The 24,354-nt window shown below is 52.2% G+C and overlaps 1 protein-coding gene across 1 annotated transcript in view; it reads left to right on the forward strand.

Moving 5' to 3' along the window:
• The first annotated feature begins 341 nt into the window (after positions 1 to 341).
• The window catches only part of ATP8B1 (ATPase phospholipid transporting 8B1), a 127,459-nt gene continuing 103,446 nt past the window's right edge, over positions 342 to 24,354 (forward strand). The window contains exon 1 of the mRNA XM_002713627.5: positions 342 to 637. The gene's annotated coding sequence lies outside the window, so the exon portion shown is untranslated. The remainder of the gene's footprint in view (positions 638 to 24,354) is intronic.

Raw genomic sequence — 24,354 nt, forward strand, 5'->3', positions numbered from 1 at the left:
GAAAGTGACGCCGGGCTGGTGGGGCGGGGTGAAGAGGCAGAGCCGCCGCAGCTGCCTGGTCGCCGGCTGGGCGAGGAGAGACCAGCGCTCGGGACACAGCGCGGGGTGCGCACCTGCCGCCGGGGCGCACCGAGGGCGGGAGGCCGGTCCCGGACCACAGAGGCGGGCCCGCCCTGGGGCTCGCCGTCCAGCCCTTCTCCGCCCCGGGGAGGGACCGGGGGAGGGCAGACGTCCGGGCCCGCCCCCAGCCCCAACCCCTGCCCCATCCACAGCCCCAGCCGCGCTTGGCGGCCGCGGCTGCCGGAGGGAGATGAGAGGCACCTCCCTGTAGCTGAGAAACCAGTTTGGCCGGTCCCGCGGAGCGGAGGGAAAAGGGCGGCCGCAGAGGAAGGGCGCGCGGACGCGAGGCGGGGAAGGCGGGGAGCCATTGGCGTACCGCGGGAGCCGGAGGAGCGGCCGCCAACTGGACACGCTGCCCGGGGCCCCCGGCCAGCCCCCGTGCGCCATGAGGCGCTAGCGCCGCGGCCAACGCTGGGGCCCGGCGGCAGGGAGGCGGCGGAGACGACCAGGTGCACAGCGAGCGCTCGGAGCAGGGCGCACCCGGCAGATGCCCCAGCCGGGGCCCAGCGAACGCCAGGTAAGGAGAGACGCGGCGTCGCGACCCCCAGAAACCTCCACCCCGATAGTCGGGCAGGGTCCAGTGGCCCCCGGACCAGTGGACTCCGGGGATCCGGAGGCAGCAGCTATCCGCGCGCTCCGCCTGCGGAGCCCCCACGGGTGGGATTGGAGTGGGGGTGCCCGGAACCTGCGCCGCTTCGGGGTCGGGAAGTCTCGGATGGCCGGGGCAGCGCTGTTGTGAGTTCGGTGGGAGTATCACCTGCCGGGAGGCGGGACCTCGCGGGAGGTGTTTGCGTGCTTGGTTGGTCTGCTACACGCTTGGCCGGGGTTAAGCCCGGAGGGGCCAAGCTGGGCTGGCGGTTCCCCTGGTCGGGGGGCGGGAGTGCTGCTGGCTTCCTTGCGGCGGCCACTGCCCCTCTGGAAGTCCTCTATGGCCGGGCTCTGCTGGGCCCCCCATTGGCAGCCTGTGCCAACGTGCCGGTAAAAGTCCTTACAGCCGCAGCACCTGACCACGGCCGCACCTGCGAGTAGGGATGGGGTGGGATCGGCCGTCCCCACCGCAGAGCCAGGCGCCGCCAGACACCCGGGCGCTTTAACCCAGGATGCGTGCGGGGAAGCTGGACTGTAGCTCCTGGCCGTCGCTCCCAACGCAGGCCGTCTCCCTCCCTGCCCGGGTTGATGTCCGTCGCTGTCACCTCGCCGTGAGCCTGCTGAGGACAATTTGCTGGGAGGAGGAAGGCTTTAACCCCCACTTCCCCACTTTGCTTCCTTCCCTAAAGCGAAAGGAAAGCCTGGAGCGTCCGCCCAGCTTCTCCGCGGGGGCCCCAGGGCCAGCACCGCTGTCAGTGGGGAGGACGGAGAGCAGCACGCGGCGGCTGGGGCTGGCTCGCAAAAGGACAGGGGACCGAGTCACATATGCTCCTGGGGAGCCCCCCACTCCCCAGCGGTGGTTTCCCTCGGCCTGCGTTCGCCGGCCGAGTCGGGGTCCAAGCGTTTGCTCCCACCTTCCTGGTTGCCTTGCCTTCGAAATTCTACACCCTGCTCACCACCCCCCACCCCCCACCCCAATCTCTGGCGAAGCGAGCCTGGCCACGCTAGTGAAATGCGTGAAGACCACCGGACACAGCATAGGTCCCTGACCAAGGGTCTCGCTTTGGGGAAGGAAACTAAAAATGATGCGTCCTCATAGTAGCTAATCCCAAGGCGGAGGGTTCTGATTCTGCATGGGTTAGGGAGTACTTGTGTGTGTGCCCATTGTGGCAGGCCTGATGAAGCGCTGCTTAAACACACAGACCGGGCGGAGATGAGGACCGCGTCCCAGGTGTTTGCTTTCCGGGGAGAAGTCTCGCCTGCCTGCAGCCTCTGACAGCTTTCTCCCCTGGTGGAGCTCCTTTAGTTTTAATTTTGAGTAGGAAAGCTTTCTCCTGCCTCGTTCATTTGTCGTTTTCCCCAAAGCACTTGGCCACGCTTCAGGAATTCTGAGGGATTCCTGGTATCAGTGATTAAGATACAAACCAGACTCAGGCGGCTCCTTCCTACCTGGTTCCCAGATGCCACCTGCGGGCATCCACCTGCGGCTCCTTTCCAGCTTGCCGTGTGGGTTTGGAGGATGGGAAAAGACGCACGCTGTGTGCCCTTCCCATGACTGCGGCAGGGGGAGCGGTGTGTGTTTTAAATCAGGGTTTTGAAATCATGACTTGGAGAAGCAAGTGGCTTTACAGAAAGAAGTGGTCCAGGGCAAGGCATGTTCAGGCCAGGTTGGGTGGATGTGGGACGTGGTTCTCAGTGTGGGTGTCAGCCCTGATGGAGCCCACCACCTGGCCTGCACGCTGTGTGGGGGGTTTCTTTGCTTTCTTCCATCCCTCCAGCCATTCTGCCTGCTCTTTCTCCTCCTCTTGAAGCCAGGAATAGTGAGAAACATTGGGGCGTGATTCCCACCATTTTCAGTTCTTTTTCTTACTGATTGAATCACCCTAGATGAATTCTCTTTTTTTTTTTTTTGTATGATTTATTCATTTATTTGAAAGGCAGAGTTACAGAGCGGCAGAGACAGAGAGAGAGAGGTCTTCTATCTGCTGGTTCACTTCCCAAATGGCGGCAACAGCCAGAGCTGGGCCGATCTGAAGCCAGGAGCTTCTTCCAGGTCTCCCACGTAAGTGTGGGGGCCCAAGCACTTGGGCCATCTTCCACTGCTGTTCCAGGCCGTAGCAGAGAGCTGGATGGGAAGTGGCACAGCTGAGTCTTGAACCTGTGCCCATATTGGATGCTGGCACAGCAGGCGGCAGCTTTACCTACTACGCCACAGCGCCTGCCCCACCCTGGATGAATTTTTAAAATGTCTGAGGAAGTCTCAGTTTGCTCGTTTGGGGGGACAGAAAGCTATCCTCAACCTCTTTGGATTGTTGAGAGAATTAAGTAAGAACGTCTATGTGTCCCTTCTCTGTAGTAGGTGTTTGAGTGTTGATTTCCTATTTTCTTTCCTAGGCTATTTTTGAAAGTAGTGCGATGTCCAGGTGTCTGGTATAATTTTCATATTCCATTGCCTCCCGAGTCTGAATTCTGCCTGAGTTTGTTGTAAGCCGCACTGGACAGGTTTTAATTTACCTGCTTTCCTTGGCTCCCTAGTTTCAACCATTGCCGATGAAAGCTGTGTGCTTGTGAATGGACAGCGACTTGCTTTTCAAGTACCAGAGCTAGTTTTATTGGGTCCATTCGTGTCCTGTTTCTCCAGAGAGAGGCACCTTTACAGTTAGTTTCTCAAGCACTTCGTTTTGGCATTTACTTCTAGATTGGTCTCCCGTGAAGTTTTTCTTTGTGGTGTTTTTGGGTGACTTGTGACTTTGCAGATCTGTTTGAGTGTTACCACCCAGTTGGATTACTTGTGTTCATGCCTGTAGGCCTTGTGTTACTTATTAAATGGAAATTAATTTGCTGCCAGAAGGGTTTTAATAACACAAAAAAGATGATAACTTATCTTCTTCACTCTGTTAAACAAGTTACTCCTGAATCCCCACTTCTGTGCGCAGATAAAAATAATACCCAATGTAAGACCTTTTGAGATCTCGTGAACCTGAAGAACTGGCGTGATGAAGACGCTAGAAAGCATATACTCATGTGTAGACACACACAAGGGCAGTGCAAAGGCGGGTTTATCTTAGTGCAAAGAATCTTGAACTCCATGTGTAGTTTCTTCGTCATGTGCACTTTCCATGAACTTTGGAAGTACCCCATGCCTATATACTCCCGTGTGTGCATCAGTCTTTGTTTTTCATTTCCATTCTTTGAAAACAGAGAGCTTCAGTCATCTGATCATTTATGAACAGATAAATGTTTTTCCTGATACTACCGAATGCATTGCACTTTTAAGTGTTTCAACTTTTAAGTCTCAGCAGTGGGAACTAGCTTTGGTAGCTGCTTCCATCGGGCAGAGCGGTGAAGTAGAGACTGTTGGCCTTGGAGCAGCTTCCGGCAGAGTTACTTAATCTCTCTGCACCTCAGCTGCAGCTTCCTCTTTTGCAAAGGGGATCCGGATGGCCCCAGCTGCCGAGGCTGTGCGATGGGCACCACAGGAGACAATTGAGACAAGGCCTCCTTAATGTCCTTGATCAGCCCCTCATTGCCCTTCTCCCAGGCTAGTGGAAAGAAGAAACCTCTCTGCATGTGAGTATTCAGCAAACATTGGTGCTCATTTGCAAAAAAAAAAGGGTTCCGCAGAGGTGGGTGAAGTACTCAAACTCCAGGTCCACGTGGGAACCTTGGGGTGTTGGGCGACCTCTGACTTTGCAGGGGGCTGTGCTGGCCCGGCCACAGCCCAGAGGGACCTGGCTGGGCTCCCACCTGGCGGCTACCTCCTCCTCCTCCATGGTGGAGGCCCTTGGGCCTTCCCTTGGGCTTTCCCCTCTCCCCATGCACCTGCTTTTCTGTTTGTTTGTTTTTAAATCACTATCCCATGTTCACAGCTCTGTGGTTTCTGAACCTTGAGGCTTCGTGAAAGTGTCAGTGCCCCCTGTGTGGGTTCCAGGCGGGGAGCCTGGACCAGAGTTGCTAACACAGAGCCTTGCTCCCCTGCGGGGTGTTTGTCTTCTTTGGGAGGAAAGTGGATTGGGTATTGTCCCTCTTCCTGCTGTGGATGCTGTCCCTCTGTGCCTGGCGGGCCACTTGCACCTCTGAAGGTTCCTGCACGTGGTCACTCTCTCCCTGCAGTGAACTTGCCTTGCAGGTGTGAGATGAGTCCGGAAGCTGTGGAGGGTCTGTGTTGGGAGGGCAGGGGAGTCCACTCTCAGGGTAGGGAAGGGAGCTGGCTGCAGGGGTGGGTGCCTCTGATTGCAGGGTCAGCCGGCAGTGGCAGAGACCATGACCAGCCCCACGGGAATGAGCAGCCTGGCACTTCTGTGCTGTGGGGAGCCGACCTTTGCCTGGAGGCTCAGCCCTTTATTTGCAGGGCTCTGTTTTATGGCTTGCTTTCTTTGCCCAGTGGCTTTTGTTCCACCAGAGTCTTGGTTTGTTGACTTAGGACAGGTAGTGTTTGAAATCGGTTTTCCAACCTTTACCCACACGGAGCTGAGCTGGGCAGTCCTGGCTGGACCTCTGCAGGCTCCCCTGGGGGCGGCCTTGCTGCCAGGGGGACCACCCCCACCCCGAGGCTGGCATGGGGCACTGGCTGAGATGCTTCTCCCAGCTCTTTGGGTACAATCTGTGGGTGCGGGAGAAAACTTCACGTTCTCTGCAAGAAAATTGATAACCATTAGGCTCGAGTGGCTTACATATTGAATTGCATGAGGAGATTTGCCAGGTTTCTTTGTTGTTGTTGTTGTTAAGATTTATTTATTTATTTGCAAGGCAGAGGGATAGAGGATCGATGTTCAATTCAGTGGTTCACTTGCCAATGGCTGCAGCAGCCAGGCCTTAGCTAGACCAAAGCCAGGAGCCAAGAACCCCATCTGGGCCACCCACGTGGGTGGCAGGAACACAGTTGTTTAGAGTGTCGTCTGCTACCTTCCAGGCACCTTAGCAGGAAGCAGGATCGGAAGCAGAGTGCCGGGACTTGAACCAGGCAATCTGATGTGGGATGTGGGCATCCCAAGGGACACCTCAACTTGCTGTACCACACCTCTGGCATGGGTCAGGTTTTGTGCACTTTTCCCGGCAAATATCAGCACTGTTTATATGGAAAATAAATGTGCACAACCTTAGGTAAGGCACTAACAGTTGCTGTGTCAACTTCCAGAGCTTTCGTTATGACAGGCAAACCAAGTGTGTGAGGCCAAGTCAGACTGAGAATTAAGTGAAAACCTGGCACCAGAACAACTTTGGGAGGTGGGGAGTTCCTCACAGTCTGTCTTTTTTTAAAAAAGACATCTTGATTTATTTGAAAAACAGAGTTAGAGAGGGAGAGAGAGAGAGAGATGGTCCATCCGCTGGTTCATTCCCCAAATGACAACAATGGGCAGGACTGGACTAGCCCTGTCTGGAGCTCCACCTGGGTCTCCCACATGGGTGCAGGGACCCAGGTTCTTGGGCCATCCTCTTCTGCTTTCCCAGGCACATTAGTAGGAGCTGGCTTGGAAGTGGAGCAGCCAGGACACGGACTGGTGCCCGTATGGGATGCCAGCATTGCAGGCAGCACAACACTAGCCCCATAATCTCACCTTAATGCAGTACATTTTGTGAGAGTTTTTTTTTTTTTTTTCTGGGAACTGTGGTAAAATATATCTAACACAAGCCTACCACTGTAACCCTTTTCAAGCGTGGAGTTGAGTGGCATCCACTTCCACACCTGCAACTCCCTGCCTGCAGCCCTTTCTCATTGATCCACGTGGCACCTCTGGCCCACTGAAACAGCAACCCCATTTCTCCCCATTCCTCCCCATTCCCAGCCCCTGATGAGCTCTGTGGTTTTTTTTTTTTTTTTTTTGACAGATAGAGTTAGACAGTGAGAGAGACAGAGAGAAAGGTCTTCCTTCCATTGGTTCACCCCCTCTCCCCCAAATGGCCACTACAGCAGGAGCGACGCTGATCCAAAGCCAGGAGCCAGGTGCTTCCTCCTGGTCTCCCATATGAGTGCAGAGCCCAAGCACTTGGGCCATCCTCCACTGCCTTCCCGGGCCACAGCAGAGAGCTGGACTGGAAGAGGAGCAACCGGGACTAGAACCAGCACCCATATGGGATGCCGGCGCCACAGGCAGAGGATTAACCAAGTGAGCCACGGCGCTGTTCTGTCTTCATTCTCTATGGATTTGACCTTTCTAAGGTTCCTCGTCCTATGAAGTGGAATCAGATGGTGTTTGTCCTCTTGTGACTTAGCATGATGCCCGCAAGGTGTAGCAGGTGTCACAGATTCACCCGTGTGTAGCATGCAACAGAAGTTCCTTTGAAGGCTGAATAATATTCCATCCCATGCATCCTGCATTTTGTTTGCCTACCCACCTGCTCTGTGGTTGTGTCTGTCTTTGGCTGCCGCTGTGAGCCGAGCCGGGGCTATGAGTATCGGTTCCTGTGAGGTTTTGAGCTGTGTGGCAAAATGTATCTTTGATGAAGGACATGGGTAGGGAGCAGGACTGTTTACTCCTGCGCTCTGTGCAGAATCACTTGGAGATCAGCGCACAGAGCCCTGCCCGGAGGGCAGTCAGTTGGGGGCACTTGGGCAGCAGCACCTGCTTCGTCTCTTCACCTGTACCCTCTCTAAGGAAGCTGGCAGCCATTTGTCATTTCATCACCCAGCTGGCCCAAGGTGTAGTTGACACCCTGCTCTGGGCAGGAGAAGGGTGTCACAGCTCAGAGCCGCGGCCGCACAGTCTGGCAATCTGGTGATCGCAAGCTGGTGCCAGAGGTGACACCGTGGAGAAACGATCCTCACCTTCCTTCCAGCATGACTACGATTGCAGTTTTTTCTTAAATTTGTATTTATTTGAAAGTCACAGAGAGCTTCCTTTTACTGGTTCATGTCCTCAAATTCCTACAACAACCAAAGCCAAAGCCAGGGAACCGGGAACTCAGTCTTGCACATGGGTGGCAGGGACCCGGCTGCATGAGCCACTGTTAACTGCCTCCCAGACTGCACATTAGCAGGAAGTTGGAACTCAAGCCCAGGCCAGTGTGGGATGTGGGCTTCCCAAGTGACAACTTAACTGCTGCAACTAATGTCCACCCTGAAAGATTTTTAAATTGAACGCTTAAATGTCAGAATATTGTACAACTTAGAGTAAAATCCGTAGCTCTTACAATAACTAAGGCAGGGCCTGCATTGTGGCATTGCAGGAAAGCCACTGTCTGTGATGCTGGCATCCCATATGTACTCTGGATCAAGTCCCAGCTGCTCCACTTCCTATCCAGCTCCCTGTCAGTGGCCTGGGAAGGCAGCAAAAGATGGCCTACACGCTTGGACCCCGGCACTCACATGAGAGACCTGGATGCTGCTCCTGGCTTCTAACTTCAGCCTGGTCCAGCCCTGCCCTTTGTGGCTATCTGGGAATAAACTGGTGGATGGAATATATCCATTCATTCTCTCTCTCTCTCTCTTTCAAATAAAATAAATATTAAAAAAAAAATTAAGCTAAGGCAAAAGGTTGGCTGCAGCCCAGCAGAGTCCCCAGTTCTGTGTCGCCCTAAGAATGGCTTACATCTGTAGCAGTGTGAAAGGCAGGAGGGTTTAGTAATGATCAGACATCAGTCAGGTTAAAGACATTTTTCTTCTGTTTGCCAGCAAACAGTAAACTCCATGCAGTGCCCTGAAAGTAAGCCAGATGAGGATTTGCACACATAAAAAGCAGGATTTTCTTTTAAAGTAAAAATCAAAACCAAACCAACAAGCAAAAAATAAGAAATCACATTTCAGCTCTGAATGCCTCCATCCTTGGTGTCCTTCCTCTTCTCTGTCACAAGATGCCAGTCCCAGCCACAGGAGGATTTGGGGGATAACGTGGCCGATCTCAGAGATCTGATAAATGTTCAGCTCAACTGGACTCAGGTTGTTTAGAATTGTTTCATCAGTCGTAGGCGTCCCACCTTCCATAGAGAAAGGCAGTGAATATTTGCATATTTTCCAAGGTCAACTTGAGAACCTCAGGCAGTGCAGGTGATGACATCAGCAGCATCTGACGTGCGAATCCCTGAACCCCAGGCCATTGAGGGGTGACAGCAGCATCTGACCTGCCCTTGATCGTTGGCATCACTTGGGCAGAGACCCCTTCAAGTGGAAGAAACTTTGTTGGGCCTCATAGTCCTAAGTAGGTACTGGCTTCATTTTCTGAGTTCCAGCTCAAATGGCAGGTGGCTTCGCTCTCCTCTCACAGGGAGGAGCCCTCACCAATCTGAACCTCTGACCAAGCCCTCGGTTATGCAGCCGGCTGGCCAGACGTCCAGTGGCTGCTGAGGGAGCACTCCCTCTGTGCCAGATACGTGGCAGGGAATGGAGCCTGTCCTGAGAGAGCCTGCATTCTCAGGAGTGCACACGGGCGGGAGATAGTAATAAATAGGTCCATTGCATCTATGCGCCAGGACAAGGGCTACGAAGGTGGATAGAGGACGGGAGGGCAAGGGAGCACATGACAGTCATAGAGCGGCCACTGGCACCTCCTTGAGAAGGTGCCGTTGGAGCAGGGAGGGTGGCTCGGGCAATCTGGGGAATGAGCGCCCAGGTGCAGGGACAGGTGATCAAGAGCAAGGTCTCTAGGTGCTCGGTTTGATGAGCTGTTTTCAAAGGAATGAGTAGGGGATGGGGAAGGAGGTGGTGAGAGCAGAGACCCTGTAGGGCTCCCCAGGCCACATAGGGATTTTGGCTTTGACCTTGAGGGATTTTGGCTTTGACCTTGTGCGAGGTGGAGTCAGCGTAGGATGTCGCCCCTTGGAGCTGTGCACTCTGACTTGGGTCATTGCAGATGCTGTGTGAAGAGTGGGCCGGGGGAAGGGCCCTTAGTGGAGAGACCAGGTGGGAGGCCGAGCCAGTTTCCTGCAGAGCGGTGGCTGTGTGTGGTGAGGTGTCAGGTTCTGCGTTGAGAGACGGAGGATGGGACTAGACAACAGAGGCTCCGAGGGAACTAAATAAATATTTAAAATATACAATACTTTGGTTGTGAAAGCACGGGATTCCCCAACAGATTAGATGTGGTGTGTGTGTGTCTGTGTCTGTGTGTGTCTGTGTGTGCGAGAGAGAGAGAGAAGCCAAAGATAACTTTCTTGGCAGGACCTGGATTGCAGAAGGAAATCTGAGTTTGAGGATGCTGTAAATTTAATGAGCTGTGTTGAGATCACTTGTAAGATTGTGGAGAGGCTCTTCAAACAGCACACACGGGTCTTGGTTCAGAGAGCTTGGTGTGTGTCCTTGGTGTGCCTTGGTGGGGAAGAGAAAGGAGATGGTGTGAACGAAGCACACACCTTGGCTCCTCCCAGCAGGAAGCTGCCCCATGCTGTCCTTTGCCGAAGTGGGAGGGTGAGCTGTTCCCACCCCCAGACACAGGCAGCCCCAAGTGGCCCCTGTCTACACACACACACACACACACACACACTCTTTCATAGCAAGCAGCTTTATCAAGATACAATTCATGTACCTCGTAATCTGTCCTTTTAAAGAGCGCAGTTCAGTGGTTTCTAAAGAATTTTACAGACTTGTGCAACCATCACCATAATCTATTCTAGAACCTTCCCATCTCACAAGAAAGACATCCTGTGCTCGTTAGCGGGCCCTCTCCCCACAGCCCTGGCAACATCTGCCCTACTTCTGTCTTGATGGGTTCGTCTCTCCTGGACATTTTGTGTATGTGGAATTACACAGCGTGTGGTCTTCTGTATTGACTTTTTGCATTTAGCAAAAAGGGTCTTCCTTTTTTTTTTCCAAGGGTCTTCCGTGTCATAACACTCATCATGGTTAATTTTTTTATATTGATGAATACTCTCATTGCTTTTGCAATGTGTTGCATTCTTAAAAACACACAGCCTATAGAAATGTGTGCTGGTCGCAAACTGATGGGCCTCCCTGTGAAAAAGGGCATTGTTTTTGCCCAGAGAACTAAACACATATATGCACGTGTGCGTTGATCTGTTACCTTCACAATTGTGTACAAAGTCCATAGAGTATGTGGGTCAAAGACTGGTAGCCTAAGGATTGTTTTTTTTTTTTTTTTTCCATTCAATGGTGCAACAATTACTTATTATATAGCTGCTGGATTCCAGGCTGTGTGTCAGATGGTGGTACATACAGTGCTGAACAAAGTAGACACGGTCCTCTCCCTGTGGACTTTGTGGGGTTACTGAGGTGCAGTGAGAGGGGCAGAGATAAAGCAAAACACCAAATGAGATGGAATAAAACAAATTGATATTAGACTTATACTCTGATATGTACCTTAAAGGAAAATAAGATATCACTAAGAGAATAATAAGGGCCTACTATAAACCACAGTGAGGAAAACCCAAATGTCCATTGGCAGATGAATGGGTAGATAAAATGTGGGACCCCCATACAATGGAATACTATTCAGTCCTGAAAAGGAAAGGAAATAATAATACGTGCCATATAGATCGACCTTGAAGACTTTATACTACGTAAAATAAAGCGGACACAAAACTGCGTGATCCCACTTCTATAGCGTTCCCAGAACAGTTCCATTGCGAGACATAAAGCTTAACAGTGTTGACCAGGGGGTGGGAGGGCATGGAGTGGGCCTGTTAGTGGACACAGAGCTTCAGGTTGGGATGAAAAACTTGTAGACATGCATGGCAGTAGTAGTGGTGAGCAGTGTGGATGGACTCACTGTCCCTGAACTGTGCACCTGAGCATGGTTCAAGTGGCAAATGGGGTCTCTGGGGGAGGCTGCGCTTCAGCTGAGCCCTGAGGCATGGGAAGGTAGTGTTAGCCTGGGGGGGAGTGATCGTTCTCTGAGAACGGCAGGTGAAGCCCCTGAGCGGCTGAGAGCTCTGGACTGTGTTCTAAGCACTGGCAGAAGACCTGGAGGGCTGGGGCGAGGGGCTGGGGCTGAGGAGCAGGGCTGAGCTGCCAAGAACCTGACGGAAGCCAGGGCATATCTGTGGGCAGTGGGTGACATGATTTGGTGACTGCAGGGCAGAGAATGGGCTGGGGTTAAGACTGGTGAGGAGGCAGCAGTTGCCTGGACCTGCAGTGTCAGCTAAGGAGGGTTCCACCCCAGGATTCCTGACTCCACAGATGTGCGGGTGGGACCCAGTAGTCGGTGTCTGCTAAACCATCCAGGTGATCCTGAAGCCAACCCTAGGCTGAGGGCCCCTTGGCCTAGAGCTTAGTTTTTCTTTTTTAAACCTGACTCAAACTGGGTTCCTATAGCTTTTAAAAGTTTTTTATTTAAATTTTTCAAAATGTATTTGAAAGGCAGAGAAAGAGAGACAGAAAAAGATCTTCCATCCACGGGTTCACTCCCCAAATGCCTGAGCCAGTTGACTCAGTCTGAGTCTCCCAGGCACTCGAGTCATTACCTGCTGCCTCCCAGGGTCTGCATTAGTAGGAAACTAGAGTTAGGAGTGGAACCAGGACTCGAACCCAGGCCCTCAACTGTGGGCTTTGGTCATCCACATGACGTCTTAACCACTGTGCCAAATGCCTGGCTCCTGGAGCTGTTTGATGAGTGGGGTTCTGAGCTCGCATCTGGCCAAGGCAGGAAGGGGCGGGGCATGTTAGACTCCTGCCGAACCGTGAACTAGCACAGGTGAGAAGCAGCGTGGGTGTGGGCACCCCAATGACATGGTCATTGCTGATCTCCTTGCCTGTGTTTGCACAGGGCTGCCATGCCACCTGGGCAGAAGGACACCGCCCCAAGGGCCCTCACGCCGCAGTGCAGAGCCCGGCCCAGTGTTTCACTTGTAGTAGCTGTGCTATGCTTTTATACGGCACAGTGAAGTCAGAATCACGCCTTTTCCACACTGGCTGTCATGGGCATTAGCTGCCATTGTTACAGGCATGTTTTATGAGCGAGAAGGCATTGGGCAACAACAGTTGTTGGCTGTTTTTGTGGTGATCCTGCAATACCAAAACCCACAGGGGCCTTCTTCAATGCATTTGATGGTTTTGTTCCTTTAATCAGCCGCCAGAGGAGAGTGACTGAGCTGTTAGACCTTACAGCTTAGTAGACAGCTACAAACAAACAAAAATATATTGCGCATCAACTTTGCCAGACTTATGCAAATACCTGGAGATACCAGGGATTTGTTTTTGTTTGTCAGTTAGTACTTACTCCAGAAAAAAGGCAATCTTGTGACATCTTGGTCTGGGTTAGAGGTCTTTTTTGCAAAGGATACTTGGGAACTCTTAGACTGTTCTAGAACTCTGAGCTAAGAAATACTTGCATGCAAGGGAAAAACAGCTACATTCTCACTGTTCTATTTGGGGTTTATATTGCTGAGACAAAGGATACAGAGTTTTCAAGATCTTAACAAGTGTCTAGTTGGTATAATTCCAATTATTTCCTGCTGGATGGAGCAAAGTTGAGCTTATTACTAGGTCAAGTTTTATTGCATCAATTTGTGGTGCTTATCAACAAAGCCAGAACCTGAGCACGTTAAAATGATTTGTAGAACCCTTACTGTGGTTTCGCTGTGAACCGCTGGAGACAGAAGACTGCTTTGTTAATGACTGTTAATGAATCAGCCCCAGATGCTTTTGCCTTCAGGGAATACTTTGGGTTGTCACAATTCAAGGTGGGCCATGGGCATCCAGTGACAGAGGCCAGGGGTGCTGCTAACATCCTTCCGTGGACAGGACAGCCTCACAGCAAAGACTTCAATACCGTTGGACTTGAGAAATTCTGCCCTCCACAGTGGGTAGAAACCCTCTTTAAGAGCTGGGATTCAGTAGGACTCTATCCGAGAGACATTTCTTACTCTATGCATGGGGTCTCCCAGCACCCGGCACCCATCCTGCCAAACGCTCAAATCCCTCCATGGGTTCAGTATATGATTCCTCTCTATCTGGTGCCCAAGCCAGAGACCTGGCCTTGAACCTTGACCCCTTTTTCTTTCAAACTCTACCCAACTTCCATTTCCAATCCATCTCTGGGATCTGCTGCTTCTACCTTGACTCCATCCAGTCACTTCCATCTGCATTGCCACCTGATTTGTTAAAGCCACCATCCTCCCTCTCCCTGGGTACTGCAGTGGCCTGCTAACAATTATACTTCTACCTTGCCCTGCTGCAACCCAGAGCAGCCAACCAGATCCTGGATCTCGTTCACACCCAGCAGCAAATCCCTTTAGTAGCTCACCCTTGCAGTGATAAATCACATCTGTTTCCTTTCTACAGCTCATTGGGCCCAGCCAGCTCTGACCCCGGCCTCCTTCCATGAATTCCATTCTTGTCCTGCTTTACCTTCAGGTTTCTGGAGCGTGACGAGGCCGTTCCTGTCCCAGGACCTTTCCATCTGTTGCTTTCTCAGCCGAAAACTTTTCCTCTGAGAGGCTCCTCCTCTTTTTTTAGCTCAAGTGTCACCTTCTAAGGGTATTCTCTGGCCACTCCACTTGGCTGTTGGAATAAAGGCAGTGCAATTTAGCAGGAGTAGTTGCTGGGTGGGTGGGTGGGTGGGTGAGTGAAATGGAGATGAGCTGACCCGACCTGGGGAGGGAGGGCAGCGTGTTATGCCAGGTTGTAGGGTGTAGAGAAGGGAGCCGCTGACTCAGGTTAGGGCTATTCTGGAAGATTCCCAAGAAGGTTTTGCAGTGGAGGACTATCTTGCAGAATGATTTGTGCGTCCCCAGGCTTGGAAAATAATAAAAAGTTCCAGTTGCAATGGCTGGGCTGAATGCTTGAGGTTATGAATCCTCAGAAAATTCTGCTTATTGACCCCGGTCCACATGTGCATGAGAAGGGGCCACTCAGAAAGCATCAACTCCCCCAGTGTCGACCAGTGGCTTTTAAACACCAAAATGCATGGGAATCTCTTGGGGATCTTGTCAAGATGTGGGTGCTGGATTTGGCTGGTGGTGAAATTCTCCATGTTTAACAAGCAACGTACCTTGCAGGGCCCAGAGCCCTCTTTGAGAAGCAAAGATGCAGAGACCCGGGGAAGACAAGCTCCGTTGTCTCGTAGAGATGGCTTCTGTTGTCTTCCATTCTTATTTTTTTTTTTTAGACGTCTTCATATGGCTTCATTCAAGATAGCATCTTACCAGGCATATTATATATATATATATATATATATATATTTTTTTTTTTTTTTTTTTTACAGGCAGAGTGGACAGTGAGAGAGAGAGACAGAGAGAAAGCTCTTCCTTTTGCCGTTGGTTCACCCTCCAATGGCCGCCACGGCTGGTGTGCTGCGGCCAGCGCACCACGCCGATCCAAAGGCAGGAGCCAGGTGCTTCTCCTGGTCTCCCATGGGGTGCAGGGCCCAAGCACTTGGGCCATCCTCCACTGCACTCCTGGGCCACAGCAGAGAGCTGGCCTGGAAGAGGGGCAACCGGGACAGAATCCGGTGCCCTGACCGGGACTAGAACCTGGTGTGCCGGCGCCGCTAGGCAGAGGATTAGCCTATTGAGCCGCGGCGCCGGCCCATATTTGATATCTTTGAAGTTCTCATTTTCCTTGGGCCTTGTATTATTCAATGAAATGCAGTTAGGAAATAACTCATTTGTTAAGCCATTTGTGTCAACTCTGATGTGTGGGTCACGGCAAGTACACCCGTGTTTCTACTAAACATCAAACCACCTGAATACTATCTTACCCATGATCGCACTCTACCATCCCCCGTATCTGCACGATACATATCTTAGAGTTTCTGGTAGAGCATTTTCATTTATTTGAAAAAGAGACAGACCTTCCATCCGCTGGTTCAATCCCCCAATGCTTGCAACAGCCAGGGCCGGACCAGGCTGAGGTTAGAAGACTGCATTCCCAGTCTCCCATGTGAGTGGCAGGGACCCAGGTATTGAGCTGCTGCTCCCCCTGGGTGCACATTTACAGGAAGCTGGATCAGAAGTGGAGAACTAGAACTTGAACTAGGCACGCTGATACGGGGTGTGGATAACCTAAGCGGTATCTTAACCACGGCACCACAACATCTGCCCTCTTGTAGAGAATTTTAGCCTGAGCGATCATCTCAGTCACCTGTCTTAGTTCTAAGACCCTCTCTGTATGCCACCAGCCGCTGTGTCTTCAGAAAAGAAGAATGACCCCAAGCCAGTTGTCATTTAGAGGGTAAATCAGTTTTCTAAGAGAACCACCACTAAATATAGACTTTACATTATTTGGAGCCTTCTTAAAGGCTCATAAAACCAGAGATGACAGGAGTTTCAGGGGAGGGTGCCATTTGTTGTTGGTCTTTCAATAAATGAGGTTCTCAAGTGTGCACAATCAAACTTATTAACCAACTTGGGGTACCCCTGGGGTGATCCTGCTGCGGAGACAAGACAGAGAAGTGCTTGGAAGGCAGACAGTGTGGGAGTAGACCTTCCATAGGATAGGATGTCTTCCAGTGTATCAAAAATTTCTTGAGTCTGTGGAAACATCTATAATAAACCTATGGGGAAAGTGACGGAATGAGCGAGTGCTGGAACTTAGACGCTGAGTGGGATTCTGTAATGTAGCAGCTCTGGTGGCTGGATGAAGTCATTTGGTAACCCATGTCCATGCGGTGATTTGCTGATGGCAAAACACTACCTCATTTTCTCTAAGAGTACAGGGTACCTTAGCCCCTGCTACCCTTTTGCTCTGTTTTTCATTGTGTAAGATCCTGCTGCAGCATGCTTTGGCCTGATAGGGTGAGCTGCCGTCTGCTGGTTCATTCCCCAGAGGCCTGCAACATCTGGGGCTGGGCCAGGAAGAAGCCAGGAACCAGGAGCCCCATCCAGGTGTCCCACAAGGATGGCAGAGACACCCAGGTACTTGAGCCAACACCTGCTGCCTCATTCACAGGAAGCCGGATCGGAAGTGAAGGAGCTGAAACTTGAACCAGACATTCTGATACTGATATAAACATCCCATGTGGCATCTTAACCACATCAAATGCCTGCTCCACCATGTCTGACCACCTGTCAAAGGTTCTCTTCCTCTGAGATACAGTGGGGGGACCACCACGTCTGCTTTATCTCTAAGGTCCATAGTGTAGTAGGGATTCAATGACGAATTCGTTCACTCAGTCGTTTCCGCCTCGCAGCCAGGAACACAGAGGCCCAGGACACTAGGTAGAGCAGCACCAGTCACTGCTCCTAACTCTTCTGAGCTCTCTCGAGCCTTCTCGTGAAAATAAAGACTTTGCAGATTTTTCTCCAAGAGCCCTGATAGCTCCACACTAGGTGGTTTTGTTTCTATGACTTTAACCACTTTGTCGTGCCGTGACCACTCCACAAAACTCCACAGCGGGGAGATGAAGCAGCCTCAGAATAAGATAGGGCCAGAGCGAGCACCTGTTGGCAAGAGCAGACGTTCACAGCACGCCTTAGCCCAGAGCTGCTGCTGCTCACCCAAATCACAACGAGAGTCGTGGCAAAAGTCAAGCTTCCCAGGTCCTGCCCTGCTCTGTCCAAAGTTCTGAGTGATTCTGAAGCAGACGTGTCGGCATGGAAGGCCTGCTTTTGGGTGCTCTGTCTGATGGGTGTGCGCTCTCAGGTCTGTTTGGATGAACCGTAAGCAGCAGCTGGCCCGTGAGAGCAGCCAGGCACATGTTGCCAAGATGCGGATGGTGACCACATGGTGACAGGCCCGGGGACGTGGCTATGGGGACCGGACTCCTGAGCACTCAGAGGTGGTTTGCCAACTGGTGAGTGGAAGAAGGGCTGTGTGTGCCAGAAGAAGAGAGAAAGAAAGGCCAGGTGCAAAACGCTGTCTTCTGTTAGTCACAGTCGGCAGGGGAAGCTAAGCTTTTTACACACACCATTCTCGATCTTGGGTCCACTGGGCAGCCACTCTTGCTATAGACAAGTAAGCTAAGAGATTCTGTCTGCAAAAACGGAAGGCTGAACCAGCTGCATGTGTTGGCCTTTAAAGGAAATCCCTGTGGCCCTGAGTGGACCTGCCAGGCTCTCGGCATCCTGATGGCCACAGCACTGGGACCCCCTTTCCCCACAGCTTGCTTTTCTCCCCGGTCCCTCCACGGCCTGCGCTGAAGGAGTTGGCAGCCAGCCTTGGAGTTTCAATTGTGAAATTCCCGAAGCTGTTCCCATATGGAACACACGACAGGATGTGACTCACAGCTGTGCCGAAGGACTTGGGAGCCAAGCCCAATGCCTCTTTGTTCAAACTGAACAAATCCTGTAAAATTTTCGGCTATGTTTAGAGTAACCATGAATTTCCGCATTTCCATGTTTAAAGGATTTTAAAAGATGTCATGGTGCGCGGATGTATTCCAGCGAAGGAGAGATGACAGTAACTTTTCCAACTTCAGGTCTGAAAAACTTCCCTCTCTTCTTGATCTCTCCCAAATAACTTTGCATATACAGACAAACTTGTGAATTTTGAAGTTCAAAATAATCAAATACGTCATGACGATTGGGAACCCGGCCTTTAAGGCCAGGAGATTCCCCCAACTTCTGCACTCCAGCATTGATCTGCTGGGTTAATTTATCCCAGGTTTCCCAGAAGGAGAAACACTGTTCCTCTTCCTTCTTTTATTAGGCAAGTTGATATTCATTAATCACACAGGATAAGATAGATGCGCTAGTGCTGTTAACATAAAAACTGAACATCAGATCACAGCCGATGCCAACTTTGGATTGTAAAAGTTCATTTTGCGTTTGGTTTTTGCCACTTCTGGCAGCTTCCCTGTGCTGTCCACGTGCACTTAGGATTCTGTGCTGCGCTTCTGGTTTCCACGTGTACCACTGGACTTCTTACGTTTGTTCCATCGGAGTCTCTTACGTTTGTCCCATCGGAGTCTGTTCACGCTACTTTTGACCAAACTTGGGCTCCAGCTGAAGTGTCTCCGGATTCTTAGTCAAGTGTACTTTGTGGCTGCTTCTATTTCTGGGTGGCTCTGTCCCCTTAAGGGAGAGCTAGGCCTCGGAGGGCCTTCCTGGTGGCTAGAATATGGCCGCAGTGACAGGAGGTCACTTCCGGGGTGGGGGACAGAAGACCCTACTCCTGCCTGCTTGAGCTCTCTCTCTGGCTCTTGTGTGCTCCAAAAGAAGCCAGCTGCGAGGCTCTGAGCTGTCCCGTGGGAAGACGCAGAAGGCAGGAAAATACTGGTGGCCTCCAGCCAGCAGCCTGGAAGTAGGTCCTCCCCAGGCAAGCCTGCAGGTGGCTGCAGCCTGTCTGAGAGGGTCCCTGAGCCATGCCCAGCGTCCTGGGCTCCCAAAACCAATAAATCCTTGTGTCTTTAAACTGCTACTTTCTGGAGTGTTTTGTCAGGCAGAAGTAGATCACTCATGTGAGGACGAAGATTTAGGGGACAACAAAGAAGTGTCCCCTGCCTTTGGGGGGGCTCCTTGGCCTAGTGAGCTCTTCAGTTCTCCAGCATCGCTGGTGCTCCCAGGGGGAGACCCTTAGTGTCGTCATTTCCCCATGAAGGGCTCCAACAAAATGACTTCCCGAGCTTCAGTGCTGGCCCCACATGGGATCGTGGTTTTGAGTCTGTTTGAGTAGGTAGTCCATGCGAACGGTACCGTCTTCCAAAGGCACCAAGGGTATCAAGTGTAAGATGGCACTTCCTGCCTCGTTTTACCCCGGTCCTCTCCCCGGAGGCACCAGCCACTACTTGTTCATGGCTTTGCTTTCTAGAGAAAGTCTTCGCATTTGCAAATGCCTGTGTGCACATTTCTTTTTTCTCCTCAAACCCAGTAACAGTGGAATACTGTCTGTATAGGAGTATGATGGGCACACAACACAACAGACTGAACTTTTTCAAGGTTTTCCTCCATTGGATTCTGCTCCCAGCTTCAGAAATTAATTTGAGGAACCTTCAAGGAGGAGTAAGTTCTAGCATGTTCTAGCGCAGTAGAGTGACTGCCATCCACAACAACGTGGTAGACGCCTCAGGGTAACCACAAGGAGCTGGAGGGTTCCCAGCTCAAATCAATGTTTGCTGCCCTGACTTGATCGCTTGTACCCGTATTGGTAACCACTTTGTATCCCATAAATGGGTACAATTATGTCACATAAAGTCAACAAAACTTACAAATAAAGAAAGGAACTTGAGGAGACAGCTGGAAAACCTTGGAAAGAAACGCCGCGTGGTGAGAGGGCTGGAGCAGGGCTCAGAGCTGCGCTTTGTGTCCTTGTCCCTGGGCGACGGGACTGGAAACCTCCCCAGGCACCGCCCTTCACCTGCTTCCGTGAGGAGGGGGCTGTGGACCTCTGAGAAAGGAGACGTCTGTCTTACAAAAGAGGCCCGGACAGTCGTGCCAGCCTCGTCTTCCAGTCATTTCTAGCCAGTCACTCCCCAAGAACCCCATGCATCGTGAACATGGCTTTGTTTTATTGTGACTGGCTTCCCCTGGTCACTGTTAAGGATCCACAGTGACTCTGGGTTCACCAGGAAAGTAATGTGGAGAGCAAAGCAAAGAGCTTGTGGTTCCCTCCACTTCTCCCACTGTCCAGTGGAGCAGACCCGGACAACTGGCTTGCGGTGTAGGTGGCACCCCAGCTACCAGCAAAAGAGCAGACTCCTTGCCAGGCAGGCCCTGAAGCCTGTGCCACACATCCTAAACCTGTCTCGGTTTTCTTTCTGCAAGTTGAAGGTGATCCTTCCTCCCCCAGTATCGAAAATACCTTTCAAGACTGGAGGATGCCTCATGCGTAGGAGACGCTGAAAAGAATAGACGGCTAGAAGAAAGGTGACTTGGGAGCTGAGGTGCTGTCGTCATTACAATCATTACCTTTAGAATGGCAGGCGTTGTGCCAAGCGAGTCACAATGGAGGTGAAAGAGTAGCCGGGCAGAGCTCCACCAAGCACACATGAGGTTTTGTTTCCTTAGCGCGCAGGATGGGCTCTGCGTGGCGTTGAATCATCAAGTCTGCTCCCCGGTTGGTTGTGCCAGGTAACGAGCTTGGCCGATCCCTGTTATTTATTGTTCCACCTGTAGGGAAAGCGATCTACGGATCATGATGGCGCCTGTTGTGCCAGGACCTACGCTTCCTTCAGTTGGAGGCCAATGCACGCTGTTCACCCTGAGACGGTCTTTTCCACGTTGACTGCGCCAGTGCAGGGATGCATAGGTTACAAGTGAATGTTCCATCGTTTCACTGTTCCCTGGCCGGATCTCTGGTTCTAGGTAGAAAAGCCTCTTAGGGCCAACTCACCTGTGACCCTGCACTTAGGGGGTGAGAGGCCATCCATCCATCATTCTCTCTTTCTGTCTGTCCTTCCTCCCTCCCCATTCTTCCTGCCTTTCTCTCTCTCTCTCTCTCTCTCAACCTCACCCTCACCCCCCTTCCTTCTTTCTCGCTCCCTCTTTCTTTCCTCCCCATTCCCCGCCGCCCGCCCCGTCTATATTTGAGTACTCACTGAGAGCCAGGCACTGACCTAGCTGTTCTGGATACAGCACAGAAGGCGAGACCAAGTCCCCTGCATTGACAGAGCTTGCACGGTCACGTGCAGAGAGAATGAACACGCTCACACAGGGGCTTGTCGTTTGTCATGCATTGGCAATAAATGCTGTAGGGCAGACAACTCAGCAGGAGCTGTAGCAGAGGTGAGGGGCCTATTTAATATGGCGACCTTTCACTCAGCAGATGTCTATGGGATCCTGGGTGCTGGGCTCCGTCTCAAGTGTCGGGGATAAATCTGAGCAGGGGAAACCCATGTTGCTTCCCCCAGGGAGTGTGGTCCTCTAGGAAGAGACACAGTCAACATACCACAGGCTGTTGGGAGATGGGAAGTGCTCGGGAGACACTGGGGAAGAGTGTGGCAGAATCCACAAGGCTGGGGCTGTAGGATTGTAATGTAGGGGTGATGGGGCTGAGCCCTAGGGTTGCTGGGAGAGACTTCCAGGCCCGGGACCTGATGTTGTGTGGCCCCAGGGAGGGGCTGAGGTGGGTGAGGACACAGGACATAAGAGCAGGCAGATTGGGGCTGCCCCATTGAGGGTGCATTGTAAGCTGGGAGCCGAGGAGTCCCGTGAGCTTCATTCACCGCTCAGAGAACCCGGCTGCTTCCCTTCTGGGCTGAATTGGGGAGGGGGGGGGGTGGAGGGGTGAGAGCAGGTGCCAGCTGGTGGGCAGCAGCCGGGTGGGCGGCAGGGGTGGAGATTCTGGGGACGTCAGCAGGTAGAGCTGATCAGGCACGCAGATGGCTGGGGTGCGGGCGAGAGGAAAGAGGACTTCGGAGGGGACTCCAGGTGAGGAAGCCCTGGGTGAATGGGCAGGAGAGGGCAAAGTGAGAGGTTCTGTTTGGGTTGAGTTTGAGTAGCGCCTGAAGTTTGATGTCTCTCCTCAGGGGAGCCACCCACCTCTCCGACAAAATGCTAAGTAAGCACAGAGAATGCTGGGGCCAAAAAGGCAGGGACTGGGGACACCTTTGGTATTCAGCAAGAGCCCCGGTCACTCGAGCTGGACGCCAGGTATCCTCCTCATCTTCTGTCCTGGGGCCCCTGCCCGGGTGAACGGCCATGGAATTCTGTTGCCTGTGCCTCTGGAATGGCTGCCGTCACCCCCTCCTCTCTGCTTGCCCTGCCTGTGAGCTCTGTCTTGACCCTCGCTTGGCCAGGGGAGAGTAAGAACCTTCCGCAGTCCTGTCTGGGCTGTAGCTCGGCACCCTCTCTTCCTGGAGTCAAGGTTCTCAGTTCAGAAGTGCAGATCTGATCGAGACAGCTCCTGCTTGGGTGGCCCCAGGCTCTTTGCACAGACAGTTGCTAGCCCGTTGCTCTCCAAGTCCATCACCTCTGCTGGTGCTCCTGACCTCGTGCACAGCCCATCTGTTCTGTGGCACCTCCCCAGCCTCTCGGCCCTGCTCTGTGTCCTCAGTCTCTTACTTCTGCCTCTTGGTATAAATACTCCAGCGGGCTGGACTCCTGTCTGCCTCCCCCACCAGACTCAAGCTTCAGGGAGCAGGAGCCTTGTTGTTTGTGGGCTGCTAAGGACGTGTCACATTCAGAAGACATTTGTCCCACGCGTAAGAGACAGCGTGCACACCCCAGTGCTCCTAACATGCGTGACCTTCCCAGCCTTGCCCAAGTCCTCTTTCCAGCCTCTCGCAACCATCTTCTTCCTCACCCCTCATCTGCCTGCCCCGGGGTAACTTGGAACTAGTCCTGTGGACTTCGGAGCTACTGAGAATTTTACCAATGGGGTGCCTCTCTTGAAAAGCCTGTCTCGTCTCACTTCCGGTCTCCCAACCAACTGTGTCCTGGCTGAACTCACCACCCCTTCCCCCCGTGCTTCCCTGGCCGTCACAGGCAGGTGACTGCTGTCCTGGACCCTCCAGCCAGCAGCAGGCGTGATGAATTGGACAGCCCCCGTCACAGTGCTGCACAGACTGCAGGCATATGAGGATGGGGCCCCTAGTTCATTTATGCTTGATGCCTGCTGTATACCTTATCTCTTTCTATACTTTGTATCACGCATCGTTTGTTTCTTGCATCAGCTTCTTGGGGGGTAGAAGAGCAAGCAGGAGAATTTCATATTCTCAGAGGCTCGTCCCTTGTGATCCTTCTTAGCTCTTTCAGAAAGCGGTGATGTCATAGAATTACAGATGCCACCTCGGAAAGCTGGAGAGGGTTCTTGTGATTAGCTGTTTTGTCTTTTCTTAGCCTAACTTAAAGGAAGCTAGAAAGCATTGTGTAGGTTAGGGTGAGCCAGTATAAAACACTTTTTCGGAATACAGGTTGAGTACCCTTTATGGGAAATGTGGAATCAGAAATGTTTCAGATTCGGGGTTGTTTTGGACTTTGGAATATTTGTCAAGAACCTGCCAGTTGAGCATTTGCTCAAAAAGTGTTGCACCGATGTTGTGGTGCAGCGGGTCGTGTGGCTGCCTGTGATAGCAGCATCCCACATGAGCACTGGTTCGAGTCTCGGCTGCTCTACTTCTGATCCAGCTCCCTGCTAATGCACCTGGGAAAGCAATGGAAAAGGATTCAAGTGCCTGGACCCCTGCCACCCACATGGGAGACCCTGATGAAGTTCTGGGCTCCTGGCTTCAGCCTGGCCCAGCTCTGCCCACTGTGGTAATTTGGGGAATGAACCAGGGGATAGAAGATCTGTCTCTAACTCTGTCTTTCAAATAAACAAATCTTTTCAAATACGAACGCTCAGATTGAATCAGCGTTGTAGACCTGCTTGCCGAATGAGCCATCTGTTGGTTATTGCTTTCTCTCAGAGCAGTTCTGGTGGGAACTGCCTTGTCTCCCAGCTAAAGGCAGAGCCAGCGAGCTTCCTGCCAGGTGTTTATCATCTGGGCTGCACTCCCTCCTGAATGTGGCATTTCTGGTTTTGCCAACCTCACTGCTGTGCGCGCCCCTTGACGTTACTGGAAAACTAATTTATCTTGTTCGATAGGACTCATATCTTCAGAGACTGATCAGCTCACTGGTTTCCAAGGTCAGGGATTACAGGGATTACAGCGAGGTTCTGAGCGGGACACGGCCGCTGAGCAGAGCCCCTGCCACCCGTGTGACCAAAGTGAGTCACCGGGCGCTGCTCCCTGCTCGCCGCTTATCAGAAGCAAACTCTGCAGTTGGCTCTGGAAGTGAAGATGCCTAAAAATAACTCCCAGGCCTGAAGTTTGAAAGCTTGAGTAAGGGAAAGTTGGCCAACTCGGCTCATGGGGGAATTACCAAGAAGGCGGACTGTGGGATGAGGGAGGACAGGATTGTCTCCTAATAAGGGAGGTGCCACGCCAGTGCACAGAGCGG

Source organism: Oryctolagus cuniculus, chromosome 10, assembly GCF_964237555.1.
Source record: "Oryctolagus cuniculus chromosome 10, mOryCun1.1, whole genome shotgun sequence".
NCBI classification, from domain to species: domain Eukaryota; kingdom Metazoa; phylum Chordata; class Mammalia; order Lagomorpha; family Leporidae; genus Oryctolagus; species Oryctolagus cuniculus.